Raw genomic sequence first — 13,758 nt, 5'->3', positions numbered from 1 at the left:
TTTTTTTTCTTTTGGAGTTTATACCAAAGCTTCTTATTTAATTATTTATTTTTATTTATTTATTTTTTTACATCTTTATTGGAGTATAATTGCTTTACCATGGTGTGTTAGTTTCTGCTTTATAACAAAGTGAATCAGTTATACATATACATTTGTTCCCATATCTCTTCCCTCTTGCGTCTCCTTCCCTCCCACCCTCCCTATCCCGCCCCTCTAGCTGGTCACAAAGCACCAAGCTGATCTCCCTGTGCTATGCGGCTGCTTCCCACTAGCTATCTACCTTAAGTTTGGTAGTGTATATATGTCCATGCCTCTCTCTCGCTTTGTCACAGCTTACCCTTCCCCCTCCCCATATCCTCAAGTCCATTCTCTAGTAGGTCTGTGTCTTTATTCCTGTCTTACCCCTAGGGTCTTCATGAAATATTTTTTCTTAAATTCCATATATATGTGTTAGCGTACGGTATTTGTCTTTCTCTTTCTGACTTCACTCTGTAGGACAGACTCTAGGTCTATCCACCGCATTACAAATAGTTCAATTTACTTTCTTTTTATGGCTGAGTAATATTCCATTGTATATATGTGCCACATGTTCTTTATCCATTCATCCGATGATGGAAACTTAGGTTGTTTCCATTTCCAGGCTATTGTAAACAGAGCTGCAATGAACATTTTGGTACATGACTCTTTTTGAATTATGGTTTTCTCAGGGTATAGCCCAGTAGTGGGATTGCTGGGTCATATCGTAGTTCTATTTGTAGTTTTTTAAGGAACCTCCATACTGTTCTTCACAGTGGCTGTATCAATTTACATTCCCACCAACAGTGCAAGAGGGTTCCCTTTGGTCCACACCCTCTCCAGCATTTATTGTTTGTAGATTCTTTGATGATGGCCATTCTGACTGGTGTGAGATGATATCTCATTGCAGTTTTGATTTGCATTTCTCTAATGATTAATGATGTTGAGCATTCTTTCATGTGTTTGTTGGCACTCTGTATATCTTCTTTGGAGAAATGTCTGTTTAGGTCTTCTGCCCATTTTTGGATTGGGTTGTTTGTGTTTTTGTTATTGAGCTGCATGAGCTGCTTATAAATTTTGGAGATTAATCCTTTGTCAGTTGCTTAATTTGAAAATATTTTCTCCCATTCTGAGGGTTATCTTTTGGTCTTGTTTATGGTTTCCTTTGCTGTGCAAAAGCTTTGAAGTTTCATTAGGTCCCATTTGTTTATTTTTGTTTTTATTTCCATTTCTCTAGGAGATGGGTCAAAAAGGATCTTGCTGTGATTTATGTCATAGAGTGCTCTGCCTATGTTTTCCTCTAAGAGTTTGATAGCTTCTGGCCTTACATTTAGGTCTTTAATCCATTTTGAGCTTATTTTTGTGTATGGAGTTAGGGAGTGACCTAATCTCATACTTTTACATGTACCTGTCCAGTTTTTCCAGCACCACTTGTTGAAGAGGCTGTCCTTTCTCCACTGTACATTCCTGCCTCCTTTATCAAAGATAAGGTGACCATATGTGCGTTGGTTTATCTCTGGGGTTTTTGTGGCAGTACCATACTGTCTTGATTACTGTAGCTTTGTAGTATAGTCTGAAGTCAGAGAGCCTGATTCCTCCAGCTCTGTTTTTCGTTCTTAAGATTGCTTTGGCTATTCAGGGTCTTTTGTGTTTCCACACAAATTGTGAACTTTTTTGTTCTAGTTCTGTGAAAAATGCCAGTGGTAGTTTGATAGGGATTGCATTGAATCTGTAGATTGCTTTGGGTAGTAGAGTCATTTTCACAATGTTGATTCCTCCAATCCAAGAACATGGTATATCTCTCCTTCTATTTGTACCATCTTTAATTTCTTTCATCAGTGTCTTATAATTTTCTGCATACAGGTCTTTTGTCTCCTTAGGTAGGTTTATTCCTAGATATTTTATTCTTTTTGTTGCAGTGGTAAATGGGAGCGTTTTCTTGATTTCACTTTCAGATTTTTCATCATTAGTGTATAGGAATGCCAGAGATTTCTGTGCATTAATTTTGTATCCTGATACTTTACCAAATTCATTGATTAGCTCTAGTAGTTTTCTTGTAGCATCTTTAGTATTCTCTATGTATAGCATCATGTCGTCTGCAGACAGAGACAGCTTTACTTCTTCTTCTCCGATTTGGATTCCTTTTACTTCCTTTTCTTCTCTGATTGCTGTGGCTAAAACTTCCAAAACTATGTTGAATAATAGTGGTGAGAGTGGGCAACCTTGTCTTGTTTCTGATCTTAGTGGAAATGCTTTCAGTTTTTCACCATTGAGGACGATGTTGGCTGTGGGTTTGTCATATATGGCCTTTATTATGTTGAGGTAAGTTCCCTCTATGCCTACTTTCTGCAGGGTTTTTATCATAAATGGGTGTTGAATTTTGTTGAAAGCTTTCTCTGCATCTATTGAGATGATTATATGGTTTTTCTCCTTCAATTTGTTAATACAGTTTATCACATTGATTGATTTGCGTATACTAAAGAATCCTTGCATTCCTGGAATAAACCCCATGTGATCATGGTGTATGATCCTTTTAATGTGCTGTTGCATTCTGTTTCCTGGTATTTTGTTGAGGATTTTTGCATCTATGTTCATCAGTGATATTGGCCTGTAGTTTTCTTTCTTTGTGGCATCCTTGTCTGGTTTTGGTATCATGGTGATGGTGGCCTTGTAGAATGAGTTTGGGAGTGTTCCTCCCTCTGCTATATTTTGGAAGAGTTTGAGAAGGATAGGTGTGAGCTCTTCTCTAAATGTTTGATAGAATTCGCCTGTGAAGCCATCTGGTCCTTGGCTTTTGTTTTTTGGAAGATTTTTAATCACAGTTTCAATTTCAGTGCTTGTGATTGGTCTGTTCGTATTTTCTATTTCTTCCTGATTCAGTCTTGGCAAGTTGTACATTTCTAAGAATTTGTCCATTTCTTCCAGGTTGTCCATCTTATTGGCATAGAGTTGCTTGTAGTAATCTCTCATGATCTTTTGTATTTCTGCAGTGTCAGTTGTTATTTCTCCTTTTTCATTTCTAATTCTATTGATTTGAGTCTTCTCCCTTTTTTTCTTGATGAGTCTGGCTAATGGTTTATCAATTTTGTTTATCTTCTCAAAGCACCAGCTTTTAGTTTTATTGATCTTTGCTATCATTTCCTTCATTTCTTTTTCATTTATTTCTGATCTGATTTTTATGATTTCTTTCTTTCTGCTAACTTTGGGGTTTTTTTGTTCTTCTTTCTCTAATTGCTTTAGGTGCAAGGTTAGGTTGTTTATTCGAGATGTTTCCTGTTTCGTAAGGTAGGATTGTATTGCAATAAACTTCCCTCTTAGAAGTGCTTTTGCTGCATCCCATAGATTTTGGGTCGTTGTGTCTCCATTGTCATTTGTTTTTAGGTAGTTTTTTATTTCCACTTTGACTTCTTCAGTGATCACTTCGTTATTAAGTAGTGTATTGTTTAGCCTCCATGTGTTTGTATTTTTTACAGATCTTTTCCTGTAATTGATATCTAGTCTCATAGCATTGTGGTCGGAAAAGATACCTGATACAATTACAATTTTCTTAAATTTACCAAGGCTTGATTTGTGACCCAAGATATGATCTATCCTGGAGAATGTTCCATGAGCACTTGAGAAAAATGTGTATTCTGTTGTTTTTGGATGGAATGTCCAATAAATATCAATTTGGTCCATCTTGTTTAATGTATCTTTTAAAGATTGTGTTTCCTTATTTATTTTCATTTTGGATGATCTGTCCATTGGTGAAAGTGGGGTGTTAATGTCCCCTACTATGAATGTGTTACAGTCGATTTCCCCTTTTATGGCTGTTAGTATTTGCCTAATGTATTGAGGTGCTCCTATGTTGGGTGCATAAATATTTACAATTGTTATATCTTCTTCTTGGATTGATCCCTTGATCATTGTGTAGTGTCCTTCTTTGTCTCTTCTAATGTTCTTTATTTTAAAGTCGATTTTGTCTGATATGAAAATTGCTACTCCAGCTTTCTTTTGGTTGCCATTTGCATGGAATATCTTTCTCCATCCCCTTACTTTCAGTCTGTATGTGTCTCTAGGTCTGAAGTGGGTCTCTTGTAGACAGCAAACATATGGGTCTTGTTTGTGTATCCATTCAGCTAATCTGTGTCTTTTGGTGGGAGCATTTAGTCCATTTACATTTAAGGTAATTATCGATATGTATGTTCCTATTCCCATTTTCTTAATTGTTTTTGGTTCGTTATTGTAGGTCTTTTCCTTCTGTGTTTCTTACCTAGAGAAGTTCCTTTAGCAATTGTTGTAAAGATGGTTTGGTGGTGCTGAACTCGCTCAGCTTTTGCTTGTCTGTAAAGGTTTTAATTTCTCCATCACATCTGAATGAGATCCTTGCTGGGTAATCTTGGTTGCAGGTTTTTCTCCTTCATCACTTTAAATATGTCCTGCCAGTCCCTTCTGGCTTGCAGAGTTTCTGCTGAAAGATCAGCTGTTAACCTTATGGGGATTCCCTTGTGTGTTATTTGTTGTTTTTCCCTTGCTGCTTTTAATATGTTTTCTTTGTATTTAATTTTTGACAGTTTGATTAATATGTGTCTTGGTGTTTTTCTCCTTGGATTTATCTTGTATGGGACTCTCTGTGCTTCCTGGACTTGATTAACTATTTCCTTTCCCGTATTAGGGAAGTTTTCAACTATAATCTCTTCAAATATTTTCTCAGTCCCTTTCTTTTTCTCTTCTTCTTCTGGAACCCCTATAATTCGAATGTGGGTGTGTTTAATGTTGTCCCAGGGGTCTCTGAGACTGTCCTCAGTTCTTTTCATTCTTTTTTCTTTATTCTGCTCTGCAGTAGTTATTTCACTATTTTATCTTCCAGGTCACTTATCTGTTCTTCTGCCTCAGTTATTCTGCTATTGATCCCATCTAGAGTATTTTTCATTTCATTTATTGTGTTGTTCTCACTGTTTGTTTCATCTTTAGTTCTTCTAGGTCCTTGTTAAATGTTTCTTGAATTTTGTCTATTCTATTTCCAAGATTTTGGATCATCTTTACTATCATTATTCTGAGTTCTTTTTCAGGTAGACTGCCTATTTCTTCTTCATTTTTTAGGTCTGGTGGGTTTTTATCTTGCCCCTTCATCTGCTGTGTGTTTTTCTGTCTTCTCATTTTGCTTATCTTACTGTGTTTGGGGTCTCCTTTTTGCAGGCTGCAGGTTCGTAGTTCCCATTGTTTTTGGCGTCTGTCCCCAGTGGCTAAGGTTGTTTCAGTGGGTTGTGTAGGCTTCCTGGTGGAGGGTACTAGTGCCTGTGTTCTGGTGGATGAGGCTGGATCTTGTCTTTCTGGTGGGCAGGTCCACCACCAGGTGTGTTTTGGGGTGTCTGTGGCCTTATTATGATTTTAGGCAGCCTCTCTTGTAATGGATGGGGCCTTGTTCCTGTCTTGCTAGTTGTTTGGCATAGGGTGTCCAGCAATGTAGCTTGCTGGTCGTTGAGTGAAGCTGGGTCTTGGTGTTGAGATAGAGATCTCTGGGAGATTTTCACCGTTTGATATTATGTGGAGCTGGGAGGTCTCTTGTGGACCAGTGTCCTGAAGTTGGCTCTCCCACCTCAGAGGCACAGCAGAGACTCCTGGCTGCAGCACCAAGAGCCTTTCATCCATATGGCTCAGAATAAAAGGGAGAAAAAGTAGAAAGAAAGAATTAGTAGAAGTAGAAAGAAAGAAAGAAAGGAAGGAAGGAGGGAGGGAAAGAGGGAGGAAGGAAGGAAAAAACGAAAGAATGAAGATAAAGTAAAATAAAATAAAGGAAGATAAAATATAATAAAGTTATTAAAATAAAAAATAATTATTAAGAAAAAAAGGAAAAAAACAAAAACAAAAACGGACGGATAGAACCCTAGGACAAATGGTGACAGCAAAGCTATACAGACAAAATCTCACCCAGAAGCATACACATACACACTCACAAAAAGAGGAAAAGGGGAAAAAATCATAAATCTTGCTCTCAAAGTCCACCTCCTCAATTTGGGATGATTCGTGTCTATTCACGTATTCCAGAGATGCAGGGTACATCAAGTTGATTGTGGAACTTTAATCCGCTGCTTCTGAGGCTGCTGGGAGAGACTTCCCTGTCTGTTCTTTGTTCTCATAGCTCCCAGGGGCTCAGCTTTGGATTTGGCCCCGCCTCTACGTGTAGGTCGCTGGAGGGCTTCCGTTCTTCGCTCAGACAGGACGGGGTTAAAGGAGCCGCTGATTCTGAGGCTCTGGCTCACTCAAGCCGGAGGGGAGGGAGGGGCACTGCCTGCGGGGCGGGCCTGCGGCGGCAGAGGCCGCGTGACGTTGCACCAGCCTGAGGCGTGCCGTGCGTCCGGGGGGGGGGGGGGGGTTGTCCCTGGATCCCGGGACCCTGGCAGTGGCTGGATGCACAAGCTCCCCGGAAGGGGGGTGTGGATAGTGACCTGTGCTCATACACAGGCTTCTTGGTGGCGGCAGCAGCAGCCTTAGTGTCATGCCCGTCTCCGGGGTCCGCGCTTTTAGCCGCGGCTCGCGCCCGTCTCTGGAGCTCCTTTAAGCAGTGCTCTTAATCCCCTCTCCTCGTGCACCAGGAAAGAAAGAGGTAAGAAAAAGTCTCTTGCCTCTTCGTCAGGTCCAGACTTTTCCCCGGACTCCCTCCCGGCTAGCTGTGGCGCACTAACCCCTTGCAGGCTGTGTTCACGTCACCAACCCCAGTCCTCTCCCGGCGCTCCGACCAAAGCCCGAGCCTCAGCTCCGAGCCCCGCCCGCCCCGGAGGGTGGAGCAGACAAGCCTCTCGGGCTGGTGAGTGCCGGTCGGCACCGATCCTCTGTGTGGAAATCTCTCCGCTTTGCCTTCCACACCCCTGTGGCTGTGCTCTCCTCCGCGGCTCCGAAGCTTCCTGCCTCCGCCACCCGCAGTCTCCGCCCGAGAAGGGGCTTCCTAGTGAGTGGAAACTTTTCATCCTTCACGGCTCCCTCCCACTGGTGCGGGTCCCGTCCCTATCCTTTGGTCTCTGTTTATTCTTTTTTCTTTCGCCCTACCCAGGTATGTGGGGTTTTCTTGCCTTTTGGGAGGTCTGAGGTCTTCTGCCAGTGTTCAGTAGGTGTTCTGTAGGAGTTGTTCCACATGTAGATGTATTTCTGGTGTATCTGTGGGGCGGAAAGTGGTCACCGCGTCTTACCCTTCCGCCATCTTCCCGGAAGCTCCTATAGCTTTTATTTAGATCTAATTTTAAATAATTAATATAAATAGCCACATTTTTAGAACCAGAAAAACTGAGGCTCAGAGAGATTAAACCATGATTAAGGTCATATAACTTATAAATGGTGACTTGGTGTTTAAAATAGGGATATTTCTGCACTTTTGTTTTCATATATCCTTTGTAATCCTTCTACTGTCACATCCTTGCCCCTCAGGCCAATCCTTCTAGAGAGAAAATTGGGGACTATGAACTGTGTAACATGTACCCATATATAAAGTACTGTGAAATTGCCTTTTCCAGGGTGTGTTGGCATAAAACTGTAACTATTGTTAAAAAATAACCAGATTATAAAATAATTATATGAACATGGTGCCTTTTGTCCAGGTGAACATGCAAATAATTTAGTCAATTTGGTTGGCCTTTCATTATGTTACATAATGAATGAATAAATACATATACAATGTGTAGACTAGATTGGCTGATTTTCAAGAAATAATTTGAATCTCATAATTTGAGTCATATTTGTAGAAAGATAATTTAGCTGCACATCTTCACAGTGGCTAAAGAGAGGCTAGGGTTGCAGCCCTCAGTCCTTCTGTTTCCCACCCTATGGGAATCAACCTAATGCCTTCCCACTGCAGTCTCCAGGAACAGAGAAGGTGGCATCTGGACATGGCTCAAAGCAGCAGAGATTACAGTTTATAAGATATAAGAAGGGACTAGGACCTGCTATCCTTTAGGTAGGGGTAGTGTGTGTCTGACCTGAGGAAGGGGTCAAAGACCTTAGACAATGAGGACAAAGTTGGGGGGGCATGAAATGGAGTATTGGAGGAGAGAGAGAGATTAATGTAGCAAAGTCATTTATTAATAGGTAAAGGCTGCAGAATAACAGTGCAAATCTAATTTCATCATTTTTTCTCCAACTATAGCATCATTAGCTCACTTTCCACCTTTCCTCCTACCTGGGAAATTCATGAGCCTCTTTCCCCCTGGGGATGGGCTAGGAGACACAATAGGGTGGTTCTCTGATCTGGGTTTCAGAATATGTCCAGCACAACAACAATAACAAACTAACATTTACTGAGGACTTACACTGTGCAAAATCTGAGAAGGTCTTCAAGGATTTTATCCTATTTGATCTTCATAAAAACCTTGAGATAGGTGCTATTATTATTATCCTCAGTTTATAGGTGAGGCAACTGAGAGAAAGAAAGGTTAAATGACATGTCTAAGATCACGTAGCCAATAAGTTGCCTGGTGCCAGGATTCAAATCTTGGGGCAGCCTGATTCCAAGTTCTATATTATTAGCCATTATATATTGCCTCCTCTGGAAAAAGAAATCACTGGGAGAAAATATGGGTTTTTGTAGTTGGAAGCCTTATACTTTGGGATTGTACAAAGTTCTGGCGAGGAGGCAAGTTATGTCAAAGACTGAAGTGAGGAGTGACCTCTTTCTTGATACCACCAATTGAAGACAAGAGCTCTTCCCCGTTTTCTGGGACCCTGCATAACCCAAATCAAAAGAGTGGTAAACAACCTAGAAATATTACTGACATGGAAATTTTTAAAAGTAATCTTGGTAAATAGGGTTCAAATCACATATAAAAATAATAAAGCAATGTGACATTTATGAAATACCAACTATTCTGTAGCAATACACATGTATTACATTAGCGGTAAAGGACATTCAGTGGAACCTCCTCCAGTCTCCATACTGAGATCTTGCTCTGCCTGTGGAGACATAAGAGATTGAGTTCATTATACTAGTCCACAATTTTCTATGCTTCCCTTCTACAGCATATTGGCACCTAGCTTTACTTCTTCCATAAGAAAATATTTAACTTCCAGTGGAGCCCAGTCATGAAGAGAAATATGAGGAAGAAGTTAGAAAACAAAGTAACTATCTGTAACATGATTATCTCAAAGGCCGTAGACATGACTCCTGGTTACTAGTTAGTTAAAAGTTCAAACCCAGGCTGATGTCCCTGACCTATTTCTTTTCAGCTAGAGAATACTCCAAATGTTAAAAATGGGAGGTCTATGACAGGGCTTAAGGTTGGGGTTGCTACAATCTTCAATTATGAAAGCACAGAAATGAGTTCTTTGATCATAAGAAGAGGAAATATTGTGATCTATTTCATCCTTTATGCAATGGAAGAGTTAACACAGGAGGTCTAGTTGTTCAGCAGAGTGGTAGAAAATGGGGTTTTAAGAGGTAGGCTTGGGCTAAAACATGGAGAGTCATGGTAAAGAATTTGGGATTTATCTTAATTGTGATGGGGATTTCAGTGGAGAACTTCAGTAGGATGGCGATGTGATCTGATTCATAATCATTTGGGGTACTACGTGGAAAATTCCTCTTAGAAGGAGAGATAGAAGTGGGGTGACCAGTTGCAGCATCCCTGGTGATTGACAGTCATAGCTTGATGTAGGACTGTAGCAGTGGAGGGTAAGAAGTGGTGGGGTTCAGAATGCATAGTAGTGAATGAATGAATGCAACTTTAGTGTCATTGGGTCATCGCAGCTTACTACACACAGGAATACTGCTGCGAAGGTTAGTTGTGGGGTGCTTGGGTGGGATACCCAAACTCTAGCAGTTTCATTTCTTTGAGGTCAATTTGGGTTGAGGAGTAAACCCTTTCTGCTTTTTGCTGAGTTTTCTTCAGGAAACATGAACTAGGAAGCGAAGCTTAAAATAAGAGATCTTAAAGAAAATAATTGGAATTAGACAAGAAAAGCATGGTGAAACATTTCATATCCTGCATTCTGGCTGTTTGTCAGTGGCCTGTTTAAAAATTTTCAGAAAACATCTATACAAAAGACCTTTTTACTGCTTCTCCCTGCACAGAAGGCAGGGTAGCAATCTTCAACACACACACACACACACACACACACACACACACACACACACACAGATTAATCGTTTCTAGTATATGTTCTTTTTTTCCCTGCAGTAACAGAAACCTCCAAGTTCAAGTTCAGCTGCATCTATCCAGCTACAGACTATATTTCCCAGCCTCCCCTGGAGCCAGGTGTAGCTACATGACTTCATTCTGGCTCATGGAATGCGAAGGTAAGTTATGTGTGCAGTCACAACCTCTAAAGCAGTCACAGCCTCTAAAGAGGAAACCGCTTACCATTCACTTCTTTTTCCACTCTTGGCTTAAATTGAAACACAGAAGTTATGGTGTGAGTTTGCTATAATCATGTAGATAAAAACTAACTGAAGACATGACAAAGCAGCAGGATGGAATCTGCATCCTTGTATGACTTCATAGAGAACTACTTTGATAGCCCCTCCACCTGAGGCTGTTATATGAGAGAGAATAAGCTTCCATTTTTGCTTGAAGAACTGTGTTGTAAGTTCTCTTAAAGTAGCACAGATGTACACTACCTAACACATAATTATTTATTGCCAGAAATTTAAAATTTAGGCAAACTATTGTATTATATTTCTACTACCATTTAAAGAATGCTTATCTTTTGTACTTTATATATTTCTACTTTTTCTTCAGTTTATGAATCATAGTTATAGATGACTTTCAATGACAGGTTAATGATCACTTTCCCACATCATATATGAGATATTGAGGGCTAGATCTGGTGCACCCCCAGAACTCATTGTCAGTATAGAAAATTGTGCCCTTCAAATTGCATGTAATTAGAATCAATAAAGTATTGAACTTATTGCCTTCAGAAGTAACATTCTGAAATGTGATTTGTGGATGTATTGCTGATGAGAATTTGGTTTCTCTTAAATCTTATTAAGAACACTAAAATGTAACTAGTGAATTTATGACCTAATTAATTGTTATATGCCAAATAGAACTTTGGTGCTTAAAGGGATATAAATATTTTAAAGAGAACTGAAGCATGAATTTGTCCTGTAGAGTGGTACAGTCTTGCAGAGTGGTAGGCAAAGGCACATGTCACAAGGCCACCTTGTATAGGCACAAAAATAGGTATTATTGGGGAAATTTATAATCAGAGGGACAGTAAGATGAAGCATGTTGTTCCTTTACATTCTTATCTTTTCTCAGAGAGGCATGCAGTGAAACTACAATGGGAAATTGCAAAGGACACTGATCCAGGAACGAGACTCTGTCATCATCTTAATACTAACTTTTTCTAGGACTGGGGGAGACTGGCCTTGCAAATATTTGGTGAGGGATAGAGAAGTATTCAGATTAGCTGTCAGCTGTTCAGGGGGAGGTTTCATCCAAAGACTTGAAACTGATTGTTCAAAACTGTTGTTTACAAAGCAAAGATAACATCTGGAAGCCTTCTGGGTGATTGACACCTTTGCAGTCCATTTCACTAGGGTGAAGGGGAGGGTTTTTAAAAAATTTACCTACTTAGGATGGTATTGATTTATTCTGTATTCTGAAATATGCATATATTAACACGTGTATGCACATACTCTCAACTTCTATCCTCCAAACACCTGAATTTTCTTAGTTTTTTTATCCTAACATTATTAATATCTATCAATACCTTTTTTTCTGAAATGATTAAACAAAGATTCTCCATTCCAGAATTCTTTATTTAGATTAATGTCTTGGTTGCCTTAATTTTAATATGAAATATATATATATATATATATTTCCCAGTAGATTCACATCAGTGTTATATTTCAGTCTTGATATTCTTTTTAAAAATAGTTTTACTTATACAAACTGATTTTTAATTCTTCTTGTATATGAATGTTAGTTTTCCACCTAATACCCATGTTTGATATTCAATAACGTCAAAATAATTTTTTGGGGAACAGCATTTTTTTTGATTAACAAACTCAGCTCTCCTTTACTTCATTTACATCTTTAAATTTTTTTCTGCTCCATTTACTCTGTTTTCTTCTCTATATTTTAGATCTCCTTTTGCTTTTCCCATATCTACCATCTCTTTCTCATCATTTTCACTTTGTTTGTTCCTTTTTAGGTATATTCATTTAAACATGTTTTGTTCTGTATAGTGAAAATGGCCCACTCAGGTATTTTTTTGTTTTCTCCTTTGCCTGTCCACCTTTCTTATCATTCTTCCTTGTTCCAAAAATATATCATTATTTGAGTCTTGCAGGTCTTTGCTATTTGAAATGAGGTAAATCTGTAATTGTTAAAGACCTTGAGAAATACATATCATCTCTTGGTATACTTTATTAATTTGGTCCAAACTGTAATGTGTTCAGTGAATAACTTCCAGAGAAACTACTTTTTAAAATTGTAACAATTTCCTAGTTGCATTGTAGATATTCTTTTCTCTTTATATTCATTTTGGTAGACTTCCCTATCATAGGAAAAAATAGAATAAGCATGACTTTCATCAATCATATCTTACCAGATATCTCTAATTTAAATTTTTTTCAAAAGTTTCTTAACCTTTAACATAGTCGTTAAAGTCAATGAAGTCCTAATTGCCATAAAGGAGAAATCACCTGAGACAAACATCGCACAATGCCATATTTAGTTGGCTAGTGGAGAGAGAAAAATTTAGAAATAAAAAAAGGAAGCATAATTTTACCATATAATTCAGCAATTGAACTTCTAGGTATTTTCCCAATTGATTAAAAATTTATGTATATGTAAAAACCTGCAAGGTGAATGTATAAACAGACTGCAGCACATCCATACAATGCATTAGTATTCAATGATAAAAAGATATGAGTTATCACATGATGAAAAAACATGGAGGAAACTTAAATCATATGGCTCTGTGAAAGAATCCAGTCTGAAGTATAATGATTACAACTGTATGCCATTCTGAAAAAGACAAACTATAGAGACAGTAAAAAGATGAGTGGTTGCCAGGGGGTTGGGAGTATAGAAGAAGAACTGAATAATCAAAGTACAGGGATTTTTTAGGGTAGTGAAACTATCCTGTATGATACTATAATGGTGGATACATGACATTATGCATGTGTCAAAACATGTAGAACTTTACAGCCAAAGAAGAAAGCTTAATTTACGCAAAGAAAGAGCTTAATTTATGCAGCTGAAAGAGCCTAAAAGGAATGACACTCCTTTAGTAGCAAGTAGACCTAGTGCCCAGATCTTGGTTTCTTAATAGCATTCTCCAATGACTGGAACCAGGGCTCCCTGGGGAAATGCCAGCTTCTAGGATTGGGGCAGGAAATACACAAGATGAGCCTATAGTATCTTGAAGTATCAGAAAGTAACAAAGTGGTAAAAAATAAAAAGCACAAATACGTTTATGGGGTATATCAAAGGGACACAGAAGCCAACTGAAAGAGCTACCAATGGCCAATTCTGGAACAATTTGAGCAATAAAATAAAGTATAAAATAAGTGTCTATGAATACATAGTTATATAAATAAAAGTTTGGATAACTTAATAGGTGAGAAAAATAAGCAAATATCCCATGTAGAAGAGTTCCAAATAATTTATGTACATACTCTGCCCTCAAGTAGAGAGAGCATAACTCCTCATCCCTTAAATGTAGTCTGTGAGTTTTATTTTCTTCCAAAGAGGGGAAAAATAGAACAACTTTATAGTGGAGAAATTTGACAGTCACTACCTCAGCAAGTGATCAAGGTCAACA

The 13,758-nt window shown here is 38.7% G+C and overlaps 1 long non-coding RNA gene across 5 annotated transcripts in view; it reads left to right on the top strand.

Annotated features, from left to right (window-relative positions):
• LOC138842316 (uncharacterized) overlaps window positions 1-13,758 on the top strand; it is a 128,474-nt gene that overhangs the window by 12,936 nt on the left and 101,780 nt on the right. For 4 of the 5 annotated variants that reach the window (XR_011376702.1, XR_011376704.1, XR_011376703.1 and 1 more), the window contains exon 2: window positions 10,158-10,276. This is a non-coding gene — a long non-coding RNA (uncharacterized lncRNA). Of the gene's footprint in view, window positions 1-6,637; window positions 6,944-10,157; window positions 10,277-13,758 lie in introns of those variants that run through there. The other variant, XR_011376700.1, reaches the window with a different exon arrangement.

This window comes from Globicephala melas, chromosome 14 (assembly GCF_963455315.2).
Source record: "Globicephala melas chromosome 14, mGloMel1.2, whole genome shotgun sequence".
Taxonomy (NCBI): Eukaryota; Metazoa; Chordata; class Mammalia; order Artiodactyla; family Delphinidae; genus Globicephala; species Globicephala melas.
The sequence above is the reverse complement of the archived record's forward strand: the minus strand, read 5'-3'. Positions and strand labels throughout refer to the sequence as shown.